Source organism: Dromiciops gliroides, chromosome 2 (genome assembly GCF_019393635.1).
Source record: "Dromiciops gliroides isolate mDroGli1 chromosome 2, mDroGli1.pri, whole genome shotgun sequence".
In the NCBI taxonomy this organism is placed as follows: domain Eukaryota; kingdom Metazoa; phylum Chordata; class Mammalia; order Microbiotheria; family Microbiotheriidae; genus Dromiciops; species Dromiciops gliroides.
This window is the reverse complement of record NC_057862.1, coordinates 311993913-312007447: the sequence shown is the minus strand read 5'-3', so window position 1 is coordinate 312007447 and position 13535 is coordinate 311993913. Positions and strand designations below refer to the sequence as shown.

The 13535-nt window shown below is 40.9% G+C and overlaps 1 protein-coding gene across 4 annotated transcripts in view; it reads right to left on the bottom strand.

Annotated features, from left to right (window-relative positions):
* ARHGAP26 (Rho GTPase activating protein 26) overlaps positions 1–13535 on the bottom strand; it is a 518996-nt gene that overhangs the window by 361726 nt on the left and 143735 nt on the right. The window lies entirely within an intron of this gene.

The window sequence follows — 13535 nt, the reverse complement described above, 5'->3', positions numbered from 1 at the left end:
TGAAGCCATTTGCCATTTACTTCTCTATTTTGCAAATGAGGAAACTGAGGCAAATGGGGTTAAGTGATCTACCCAGGGTTATATAGTGAGTAAGATGAGTCTTTCTGACTCTAGGACCAGCACTCTATCCACTGGCATCACTCAGTTGCTGGCCTGTATCTAACTCATTCTTTAATTTTATTCCACACAGGGCAAAATATTTTTAGGAAAAAAAAAAAAGAATTGGAAATTGAGGGGATGCCCCTCAATTGGGGAATGGTTAAACAATCTGTGGTATATGAATGTAATGAAATACTAATGATTATGCTGTAAGAGATGATGAACAGGCCAATTTCAGAAAAATCTACAAAGACTTACATAAACTGATGCTGAGTGAAATGAGCAGAACCAAGGGGGCAGCTAGGTGGCACAGTGGACAGAGCACCGGCCCTGGATTCAGAAGGACCCGAGTTCAAATCCAGCCTCAGACACTTGACACTAACTGTGTGACCCTGGGCAAGTCACTTAACCCTCATTGCCCAGCCAAAAACAAACAAATAAAAAAAAAAAAACCCCGAAATGAGCAGAACCAAGAGAACATTGTACACAGTAAAAGCAACACTGTGTAATGATCAACTGTGATAGACTTAGCTCTTCTCAGCACTACAATGATCTAAGACAATGCCAAAAGACTCATGAAGGAAAATGCTCTCCACATTCAGAAAAAGAACTATGGAGTCTGAATGCAGATTGAAGCATACTATTTTTACTTTTGTTGCTTATTCTTTCTTGCATTTTTTTCCTTTTGTTCTGATTCTTCTCTTATAATGTGACTAATGTGGAAATATGTTTACCGTGATTGTAATATATACCCTATATCAGATTGCTTGCTGGCTCCAGGAGTGGGGAAGGAAGTGAGGGCAGGAAAAAAATTTGGAATTCAAAAAAAGTGTCTTTATATGTAATTGGAAAAAAAAATTTTAAATAAAATTTTTTTAAAAAGGAAAGTCAGAAGGGGCAGTGAGATAATGCAGTGTATAGAGAGCTGGAGTCAGGAAGACTTATCTTCCTGAGTTCAAATCTGGATTCAAACATTAATAGCTGTATGATCCTGGGCAAGACACTTAACCCTGATTGCTGCCCCCCCCCCCTGCCAAAAAGAAAGAAAGGAGAGGAGAGGAAAGGAAAAGGAAAGGAAAAAGAAAAGAAAAGAAGAGAAGGGGGGAGAGAGGAACTGGAAGAAGACCAGGGTTCAAATCATCTCTGACACATACATTGTGGCTATATAACCCTGAGTCCAGGGTGAGTCACTGAAACTTCCTGCCTCAGGAGACTAAGATAATAAATTGTAGGACAGGCAGTCATTTGCATGGGTAAAGGAAATATCCTCACCGGGCAAAGAAATCACAGGTTCTGTGAACAGAAGTAAAGGAGGAGCACTTTCATTTTTTTAATGGCACTTAGGGTCTAACATCATTCGTTATTCAAATGTCTAAAGGAGGAAGTGAGGGCAGGGAAATTTTGGCACTAGCAAGGCAAGTAACAATTCATTTTCTTATCTTGGGCACTGCTGTTTTTCCCCCTGAGAATCAATGCCCATGATGGAAAAAGAAGTCCCAAATCATCCCAGAACTAAACCTTATTCTCCAGAGTACTCAGACATGAGGTGAGGTGAATGAAGAGAGAGCTAAATGAGAGAGAGTACTAATGGAGGCAGCTAGGTGTAACAGTGGATAAGGCATCAACCCTGGATTCAGGAGGACCTGAGTTCAAATTTGGCCTCAGACACTTGACACTTGGTAGCTGTGTGACCTTGGGCAAGTCACTTAACCTTCATTGCCCCACCCCCCCAAAAGAGAGAGTACTAATGTTCTGAAAATGATCACTTGTCAAAGAACTTTTTAAAAATAATCATGATTACCATATTATTCCATTAAAAATTGGTGGAATAATTATCTAGTGATGCAAGAGAGCTGGGACTAGAAGCAGGGAGGCCTGAGTACAAATCCGGCTTCAGGCACTTACAAGCTGTTTGCCTCAGGATAATAATAGAATCTAACTCCTAGCTTTGTTGTGAGGATTGAGAGAAATTGACATTATACTATTGTATTATTATACATACTATACATTATTATATTATAATGTTATATTAATAACTAATTATTAATTTGTGATCTACCCTTTTTCCTCTGGTTTCTGTGAAAATCCATCTCCTGAAAAGGTCAGTAAGTCTGAGAAGAGGATGGCTGAGTGATAAAATTTGCTCCTAGCCCTCAAGTCAAATGCTCCATAGTTAGGATGCCCCCCTCCCAACTGAAAGACCTAATTTCTGGTCTAGAATTCCATTTTTATTTATTTGGAGGGGGGGGGCAGGGCAATAAGGGTTAAGTGCCTGGGCAAGTGCCCAGGGTCACACAGCTAGTAAGTGTCAAGTGTCTGAAGCCAGATCTGAACTCAGGTCTTCCTGAATCCAGGACTGGTGCTTTATCCACTACGCCACCTAGCTACCCTTGGTCTAGAATTCTAATGGTAACCCTCTATTAGAGTTATGGGCAACTCAGCTCATGAAAGAGAAAACTAGCTAGAGAAGTCCTGCTGGGGATGGCTTCCCCTTGCCTAGATGCCTTGAGGCTGCTGAGGGAGCAGGAGGAACTAAAATCTTTTAGATTTAAGGAGCTTCAGTGTCTGCACAGATCACTGGCTAGCCTAATTAATAAACTGATTAACTACCCAGAAACACTGTCTCTCAGGGTTTTTATTCATCTCATCTCTTCAAATGAGATAATATTTGTAAAGTATTTAACACTGCCTGGCACATAGCAAGTGCTTAATAAATGCTTATTCCATTCCTCTTCCCTCTATCATCATCACCACCACCACCACCACCATCATCACTGCCATGCTTTACAATTCCAGATCTATTCCTTTTATTCCTGCTCAGTCCTTTTTCAGTTGTGTCCAACTCCTCATGATCCCAATCTGGGGTTTTCTTGGCAAAGATACAGGAGTGGTTTGCCATTTCCTTCTCCAGCTTATTTTCCATATGAGGAAACTGAGGCAAACAGGGTTAAGTGATTTTGCCCAGGGTTACACAAGTACTAAGTGTCCAAGGCCAGATTTTACCTCACCAAGATGAGTATTCTGACTCCAGGCCTGTCATTCTATCCCTGCACCACCTAGCTGCCCTACTACACATACACACTAGCTATTATCATGTCCATATCTCATGATCTTGGGAAAGGATTGGGTCTTTATTAGCAGGGAACAGAAAGGCAAAGAAAATCTATAAGACTCTTAAGAGTTACAGTTACTGGAGAGGACTAGAGCTATAGACTCTCTGAGTTGGGAGGGGTCAATGGAGACAACTGAATTCAATCCCTTCATTTAACAGATTGAGAAACTGAGGTTCAGAGAAGGAAAGTAAGGTCTAGCAATCTGTCTACTGTGCTATGTAGCTGCCAATTCATTTAGGTATGAATAAAATAATCAATAAGCCAAGAATGATTTACTAAGTACCAGGTCCTGTGCTTGAACCAGGGGCTATTATAAAGACCTAAATGTTACCTACTGCATACATTCTGCTGGAAGAAATAACATACCAAAGCAAATGCTAAGTGAAGCCTTTGAGTAGGAAATGGCAGGAGAGCTGACCTTGGAGGGGAACCAGGGATTCTAAAAAAGGCTGAGGTAAGGAGGGAGAGCATTCCTGGCATTCGGGCACAGCCTGTGCCAAGGCAGGGCCTTTGGAAAACAGAATCCTGCATTTGAGGGACAGCAAGTTGGCCAGTTTGTCTGGACCACAAAGCACCTGGGGGGAAATTATGTCTAAGAAGTCTGGAAAGGTAGTCTGCAGCCTGATGCGGCAAAGGGCTTTACCCAAACACAGGTGTTTGTATTTGATCCTTGAGTTAATCGGGCGCTTCTGAAGTTTTTTAAGCAGGAGAATGGCAAAGCACAAGCCCTGGAATCAAGAAGAACTGAATTCAAATCCAGCCTCAGACATAACTAACTGTGTGACCCTGGGCAAGTCACTTAATCTTGTTTGCCTCAGTTTCCTCATTTGTCAAATAAGCTGGAGAAAGAAATGGCAAACCATTCCAAGGTCACGAAGAATAGAACATGGTGGAACCAAATGAACAAAGATCCCCCATCTGTACCTAAAAGATGGACATACAAACACATACACACCCCCAAAATAAAACAAAAATATTATCATTCTGTCAGCTGGTGGAAGATGGGGAGACCCGAGGGAAAGAAAACAATTAGGAGTCTGTTACAATAGTCCATAAGGTCTCAACAAAGGTGGTGGTCATGTGATTCTTGCTCTGTTTATTTACTAAGTTTTTTGGGCCTCACTTCATTCATTTATAAAATAAGAGCTAGATCAGTGCAGCCAAACTCAAATAGAAATGGATTCCTGCAGCCACATGTTGACATTAAAAACCACAAATTAACACTGTGTTGCACTGTACTGTTATTTATTTTGTTAAACGTTTTCTAATTTTTTTTAAAAATTCACTTGGCCCACATTTGGGAGTTATGTTACTACCTCACATAAATTAGCTTTTCCTCCACTATGTATCTTTCCCTTAATTTGCTTCTGTCTTTGTACAGCAAAGCATAGGAGAAAGAACAGGAGAGCTCTGAGGTCAGGATCTAGGTTTAAATCCTTCCTCTGACACTTACCTGGGTGACATTCCTGGCCTTCAGCTACCCCATTTAAAAGATGAGGAGTTTAGCCCAGTTAGCAAAATATGGTGAGATGATCCCTGGGGGGAGTTCCTGATTCCTTTGATCACAAGGTCAAAACTATTTTCACAATAATACTAAGAAATTTTAATTTCTAATGATATATATATATGGGGGGGGGGCCCGCAATGGGGTTTAAGTGACTTGCCCAGGGTCACACAGCTAGTAAGTGTCAAGGGTCTGAGGCTGGATTTGAACTGAAGTACTCCTGAATCCAGGGCCAGTGCTTTATCCACTGCACCACCTAGCCGCCCCTAATGCAATATATATTGATAGCTATAACCAAAGATGTGCTGGAGCCAGTTCATACCAGCTCATGAGAGCAGATCATTAAAATTTCAGTGTGAGCATTTACAACTTGGAAATCAGAAAATGTTATAAATCAGGGTTTCGTTTATTGTTTTGCTGATTGTCTAGACTTAAGAAAAAGACAGAGAAAATGTTCTTAATGCGTATTAAATTTTTAAGGGTGTCACGAGTACATTTTTCTTTCCCAGAGAGCCGGGTTGTTATAGATTTCCCAGCACATCCCTAGACAGAAGTTAGATTAACAAAAGTTCATTAGGGTGAATAAAACTATCCTGAGATGAAGTTTGAAAACCACTGCACTAGATAATAAAGTTCTTTTCAGATGTCTAGGGGCCTATCAACCAGTTATTCCCTAAAAATATCTGTACTTTCTTTCCCACTCCATCCTTTTGCTTTGCAGTTTCCTGTGTTTTCAATGTCTTCCTTTGGAATTTCAGCTGCTACCAGTCTCCCAAATTCAGAGCAAACGCTATCTTTTCCACAAAGGTTTATATGATTTCCATCCCCATTCCCATGGTACGGTGGAAGTCCTAGGTTCAAATCCTAACTTTGATGCTTACTTACTATCTGTAAGATCTTCAGCAAGTCACCTAAATTTCAAGGGCCTCAGTTTCCGCATCTGTAAACTGAAGAGTTTAGAAGTTCTCTCCAGCTTTGGCTCTAAAAACCCTCAGACTGAAGTTTATCTACAATCATAGAATCATAGCTTACAGGTTGGGTCATTTTGCAAATAGGGACATCAAGGCCAAGAAAGGTTAAATGACTTGCCCAGGGTCACAGAGCTACTGAGTGCCTGATGCCAGATCTTCCTGCTTCCAACAGTGCCTCCACGTGGCCCCACAATGGACTTTTTAAGAGCTAAGCTAGGGGGCAGGTAGGTGGTGCAGTGAATAAAGTACTGGCCCTGGAGTCAGGAGGACCTGAGTTCAAATCCGGCCTCAGACACTTAACACTTACTAGCTGTGTGACCCTAGGCAAGTCACTTAACCCCAATTGCCTCACCAAAAAAAAATAAAATAAAATAATAAAAGCAAAGCTAAGTCTTAATCATCTTTGTCACAGGCATGTGCTGAATCTTCTGAAAAGGAGGCAATGAATTGAAACAGAGGGAGGGGGAAGAAACCATCAAGCCCAGGGAAAAAGGACCCTCTGAGTGCCAGTTTTTGTTTTTAAATTTTGTGAGTACAGCTTCCCCAAGGAAGCTCATCTGTTTTATATGACAATCAGGTCCCTTTCTGCCAGTGACTTAATGATATCAGTGCGGGTGCTGGCCAGCCCATGAGAGCAACTCTTTTTAGACTATCTGTGGCCTTTGGGAAGTCTCCCTTCACTGCATTCCAACAGGCCAAGAATGGGAAAAGGCCAAAGACCACGTGGCACCAAATTTTTGCAATATTCCAGCCACTCACAGAGGGTATCTAAATTTAACATCCAAGAGGAGAGTCAGAGATAAGGGAAAGACTAACTAGCCAGCTCCTGCCCAGAGAAAAAGAGCAAGATCTTTATAAGGACAGCTATGCTAGGATGCTGGGCTTCGCTCTTTACCAAAAAAATGAGCGATATAACAACTAGTGGTTTGTTGAAATTCCTATAGGACACAGGAGTTTGTTTTTTTAACCTTTTCCCAAAGGAATTATCACCAACCTCTCATGATATGTCCCTGTTTTAGTGTCTATATAAGAATTTAAAGTTTGCGCTCTTGGCTAGGTATTCACAGCCTTACTCATCGTGGTACCTCCCTATTTTCCTAGCCTTAGCTCATATTGCTTACCTCCATGTTATCTGTACTCCAACTAAACCGGATCTCCTAAATACGCTCTGCATTTTCCAGCAACCATGCTTTCCCTAGAGTTGTTCTCTATGCCTACAATGCCATTCTCCCCACCCTCTACTTGGTAAAAGTCAAGTTTCCTCGAAGAAGTCTCCCCTGAATCCGCCCTTCCCCTCTAGCTGGTTCTCACATGTAATCTTGTATATACCTCAGGTATCACCCTGAATTATGAGCTAACTTCATATTTGTTATCTTTCTCTCTCCAAAGACAGTAAATTCTATACGAGGGCAGGTTATTTTAAAGGCCTTAGCTAAACAAAGGGCTAAACCCAGTTCTGCTAGTCGCTAACTCTATGACTTTGATAAAGTCATTTAACCCTTTTGGATCTCAGTTTCCCCAAATGTAAAATGAAAATGTCAGACTAGAAGACCCTCAACGTCCCTTCTAGCTACTATAATTCTCACTAATTCCACAGAGCCCCCTCCCTATCAGGCTTCACACTTGGCTCTCTTAGTTTCTTACAAGTAGCAACAGGTTGTTATGGCAACTGAATATAAGAGGAGGAGGAGAAGGAGGAAGGGATAAATTTAGCATCTGTACAGGAAGGATTCAGAAAACAGAACTTGGCTGCTACCAAATACATTCACAGTGTCATTGCCTGGCACTTCAAGACTATGCTTTAGATAGCACAGCTTCCTTCATTAAAATGTGTTCTAGAATAGAACAGGAACACATATATAGAGATGGAGAGATGAAAAGGAGAAGATATAGAACCAAAGAAGACACAGTGTGTGTGTGTGGGGGGGGGGGGAAGCAGTGGTAAATCAAGCACAAACTTGGCAAGCCTCCCTCTGTGGAAAGCACTGGTATAGTATACAACATGAGTAGTATTTTTTTAATCCTCTCATGCCTATTTCTTCATTTCATATGGCACCCCCAAAAACATCTTCTTCCTGCAATGAACACCTGAAGGAAAGACTTCTGAATTTCCTCATTTGGTAAACTGTGGTAAGCCTCAAACCAGAGCTTTGGGCAAGCATATGCAGATAGTGGGAGTTTGTGGGGAAGCAGCAATGCATCCAACAAGAAAACCAACCACCAGATGGATTAGTCACCAAATCCATCTTGAGACATCTCTGCACCCCCAACCTGCTCAGCAGGCCTCAACAATCGCAGACACTGTAAGTCCATGAGGGGCAGAGACTATTATTTTTGTCTATATATCCACTGCACCTGCCACACAGATTTAAGATTTTATTTGTTTGGTTCTTTTCCCTTTTAGGTTGTAAATTTTTTGAGAGCAGGAACTGTTTTTTCCTTCCTCAGTATCCTCAGAGCTTAGCACAAGACCTGGCATTTATGAGGTACTTAATAAATGCTTAATGGTCTGACTTAGCATTCTAGTGATTTCATCTTGGCAGGGAGTTGCCAATAAGGAACTTCCTCAAACAATGTAAATCAGTACTTTCTTTACAGAGAAGTAAGTGATATACATGGGGTCACACAGCTGTTTGGGGTAAGAAGCTAGATTTGAATCCAGATGTTCCAGATTCCAAGACCACTTCTCTACTCAATTACTATGCAAGATAACTCTCTGCTCACTGGCAGAAGAGAACAATTTATGCAAACAGCAACAACATTTTTACAACAAAGGACTGTGAAATACTTAAGAACTCTAATTAATGCAAAGACCAACTGGGATTCCAGAGAACTGGAGATGAAGCTATTCCACCCACTTCTTGGCAATTCATAGTGATGTGGGATGGAATTAGGGTCAAATTGATGATGAGTCGTCCCAAAAGAATTAATCAGTGACTCAGTTTCCCAAGTTTTATTGCAATACTGTGGGTGACCACAGGGAGAGAACCAGAATATTGGAAAGGTATCTCTCCAATAAGGAAAGGAAAGACAGTTATATTTATAGTATAGATAAATTGATTATCAGTCTCATCATAACAATCTCCACCTTGGGGAGGTACCGGGGAGGGCTTATCCTTATCTGGAGTTCCTGGAGTCCTAAATCAACCCCTGAGGTGGGTACCTTTTTCTGTGGAGGTGTATTTTGGGGGTTTACACATCATAAGGTGAATCTTGGGGACAAATTTGGCCTCTTCTGCGCATGTCTCTTTCTGTTTCCCATGGCTAGTTTCAAAATATCTTCATTTGTCACTTATTTCTAGTCTAAAATTCTATAGCCTGCCAATTTTTTCATTGTCATATGATCTGCCCCTTTATGTTCCTCTTATGGGTACTGATCACTGTGGGTACGAAAACCTAGCATTCTGACTTGTAAGTTATCCATTAACTGGGGTCTGAATCCCTCTTAGAGCTCATATCTGAATTAGAGCTTGGGTCTTAGGTCTTTCTGTTAACCCGTTTCACCTCCTACATCAATAGAATGAAGCACATTTTTTGGATATGGTCAATGTGTGAATTTATTGCATTTCTAAACATATTTGCAACAACTCTCCCCTTCCCCCCAAGCTGGAGAAGATGGAAAGAAAATGGATTTACTGGAAAAATAAAATAAATAAAATTTTAAAAAATATGATCACTTAATGGAACTGAACTTAAAGGAGAAAAAAAGCATATTCTTCAGGGTTTCTCAATAAAAAGAAGCCCCACCTGGATCCATGTTTATGCAAGTTAAGTCAAGGGCTGCTGTCAACAAGAACTAGATGTCATTTTTATGTCTTATTTCTAAGTTTATCCTCAATATAATTTTAGATTTTTTTTTTTGGTGAGGCAATGGGGGTTAAGTGACTTGCCCAGGGTCACACAGCTAGTACATGTCAAGTGTCAAAGGCTGGATTTGAACTCAGGTCCTCCTGAATCCAGGGCTGGTGCTTTATCCACTGCACCGCCTAGCTGCCCCTCTCAATATAACTTTAATGAAGAAAAAAAAGTTTCAAATTGAGTCTCTCAATCCTGGATCTCTGACTCACAATCTGTTTAAGGATTAGCACAGCACAGGTAGGTAGCATTTCCTTTTGCTACTTTTTAATGTGCTTGTCATGTCAGTTGTTGCTGTATCTTCTCCTCAACTTAAGCCTGTGAGCTTCACAGATTCACAGCTGTGTCTTATCCAAGCTTCCTAACTCTAACTACACAATACTCTGCATACAAAAAGGCATTTCACTGATCAACATGCCTTACTAAACACCTATTAGTACCTGGCCCTATGCTAGGTGGTGGGGACACAAGTAGAAAGAATGAAACAACCTCTACTTTTAAAGGGCTTACATTCTAATGAAGATGACATGTACCTACATTATAAAATATGTCAATCAACAAGTATTTATTAAGCACTTACTACGTGGCAAGCATTGTGTATAAAAAGTGAATGGAGGGGGTAGCTAGGTGGCACAATGGATAAAGCACCGGCCCTGGATTCAGGAGTACTTGAGTTCAAATCCAGCCTCAGACACTTTACACTTACCAGCTGTGTGACCCTGGGCAAGTCACTTAACCCTCATTGCCCCGCAAACAAAACAAAAAAGGTGAATAGATATAAAGTGAATAAACACAAACATATATAAAGTAATTAAATACAAGGTGTGGGGGTCGGGGAGAGATGATCAATTGGGGGATCAGAAAAGGTTATATGCAGAAGGTGTTCGTGCAGCATCTTAAAGGAACAGAGGGTCTCGATGAGGAGAAGATAGAGAGGGAGCCCATTCCAGGTACATGGGGTGTCCAGCACAAAGGCATGAAGATGGGTGTCATTTGTGAGGAACCAAGAAAAGATCATTTTTGCTGATCAGAGCATAGCACAGAGAACATAAATAAATAAATCCCCCTATCTGGCATTTACAACACTTCACAATCTGGTTTCAGCTTTACCTTTCCAAATTTATTTCATGCTACTCCCCTTTTAGATTCTCTGTCACAGTCAAAATGGTTTGCTATTCCCCAAATGCAACAATAAACTCTTCCTGGATCCCTGCCTCTTAGAGTATTCAAGGCTCATTTCTTGGACCAATTACTAGGGGAAGCTATTCATGATCTCCTTTATTTTGCATATATTTATCCATTTGGACATTGTAGGTACCTGGTTTAACATAAGTTCCCTGAAGGGGGGAATAATATCTCATTTTGTCTCTGTATTATAAAAGCACAGCATTTTTGCACGTAAAAAGGGTTTAAAGTGGTTTGGAAGGAATACCCCTGTGTGATTTCATCTCACCCACACATACCCCCACGCCCCCAAAAAAGGTCAGTTGACCTAAAGTCTACTTGGAAATCAAAGTGACAACAAAATTTTCTGGACTAATGTGATATACCCCTGAATGCCTGCAGATGGAGCTCGAGGCTGTGTCTGGGCATCTGCAAATGGCTTCAATAGCAGGGAAGAAACCCTCAAGACAATTCTACCTTAATTTATTTCTAAAGCAAACACATCTCCACCTCAGTTGGCCTCCAAAACACAGCTAAGGGCCAAAAAAACTACAAGTTTTCTAGTTATTAACCAGAGGGTATGATGAGGCTCCATCCCCTGTAACTGTTCCCTCCTCTTCAGTCTCACTACAATCCCTCTAATCCAGGTCTTTATTACCTCATGCCTAGGCTAGCATAAAATAGTCCTGAATGGTTTTCCTGCCTCCGGCCTCTCCCCTCCAATTCATGCTCTTCCTTTTCCCTGACCCCTGAAAGTTATTTCTAATCTTCCTAGAATTACTTATAACATATTGTTTGGCTGTACCTCTTGACACTTATGTTCCCTTGTCTTGAAGTTACATGTGCGGTCATCTTTTAGCTTCATTATATTTATGTGTGTATAGGTACACATACAAAATATACATATAATTTTCAGAACTAGGTATCTGTCATATCTGTATTTAGCCATGGGGGGGGGGGGAAGAGGAGAGGAGATACATGCTCGGGGGAGGTTTGCACGCAGTAGTTATCTAATAAAGCTGGATTGCCATCACTTTCAGGGAAGTCCATATGTTTTTTTTACCTTTAAGGAATGGTCAGGATTTCCTTTCGCAATCATTTAATAATCATACATCAATAATAGTGGCATCTCTGCTACAAGAAGTCTCGATTCAGAATCTTATTGCCCCTCATTGCAAATGTCCATTCCACTGGAAATCATAAGGGATCTGGGATAGGCCTCCAGTAAAATAATGCTCCCCAAATGAATTCAATGACCATTACTACTATCATTACTATTCTAAATGTCAATACCTTATAGACACCATGAAATCACTGTATGGGAACTTACTCTACTAATGCTAAGAGCACAGCCCTTGTAGACCCTAATAGATGGTCCTAATGAGTTGCCATAACTTAAAAAAATTCCAAGGTCCCTACTCCTCTCCTCACTTAGGCTGGCCCTGAGATCACAGGAGCATGGTTCCTCACTAGGCACACCCTTAAAGCCTTGCTAGCTTGGTAGGAGCTGCCAAAATTTGTGCTCTCCCTTCTGACCTCCAACTCTCAAAACCCTTAGCTTTCTTTAAAGTTCAATTCCAGTAGTACTTTCTAAACAGGGTCTATCATGACCCCCAAAGTTGCTACTGCTCTCTCCCATTCCCTCAACATTACTTTATTTATGTATTTGGGTTTACTTATATATGCACACATTATATCCTGTCCCCTACCTTCAAGGGAATGCCCGCTCACTAAAGGCAGGAATTCTTTCATATTTGTCTTCATACCCCAGGGCCCAGTACAGTATTGTGCCCATGTAATAAAATGCTTGTTGAAAGAGTGAGAAGCCAGGGTTGACCTTCATCTCCACCCCATAATGGCCCAATAAAGGAGAACTACCATGGAAGAATCATACACGTTATTATTGTTAATAAGAATAACTCACTACTAACATTTCTATAAAAGGAAGCTAAGGGGGGCAGCTAGGTGGCGTAGTGGATAAAGCGCCAGCCCTGGATTCAGGAGGACCTGAGTTCAAATCTGGCCTCAGACACTTGACATTTACTAGCTGTGTGACCCTGGACAAGTCACTTAACCCTCACAGTCCTGCCCCGCCCCTTTCCCCCCAAAAAAGGAAGCAGATAAGATAAAGTGCTCAATTCAGAAAGACTAAATCTGGTCTCAGCATTGGGCACTTCTGACTCAATTTTCTTACCTGTGAAATGCGAATAATTAACATCACCTACTTCAAAGGGTTGTTATGAAGAACAAGGTAACATACATAAAATGCTTTGCAAATCATTAAGCATTGCATATTAGATTTTAATATTCCCATTATCGTTAGTATATAGCCCTTTGGTGTTTACAAAGTAATTTCTTCACAACAACACTGTGAAAAGAGGTAACATGGCAAACAGTATTATTTTCTTTTCCTAATGGGAGAAATGAAGTCTAGCAATGTGACCCTGAGTGGCCTAGAATTCCACGGCAAATTACAGGCCACTGTTCCAACCTCGAAGTCCAGAGCTCTTTCCATAGACTACACTGTTTACTGTTAATATAATTAAAGTCACCATACCAACAGAGAAGATACAATCCCCATCCACTGAAGACATGAAACCTAGTTTCAAGATATTAAATAGTGAAACCATTCCAACCAAGGGTATACAGATAAATATTATTACTTCAGTAATTCAGAAATTTATGAAATGCAGGTGGAGAAATGTTCAAGTCACGGGCTTACAGACATACAGGATCATAAAATTAGAGCTTCTAGAACCCTTAAGTCCAACTTCTCCCATACTTCTCTGCCCCTTCTCATTTTATAGATTAGGAAAAGGAGGCCCAGAG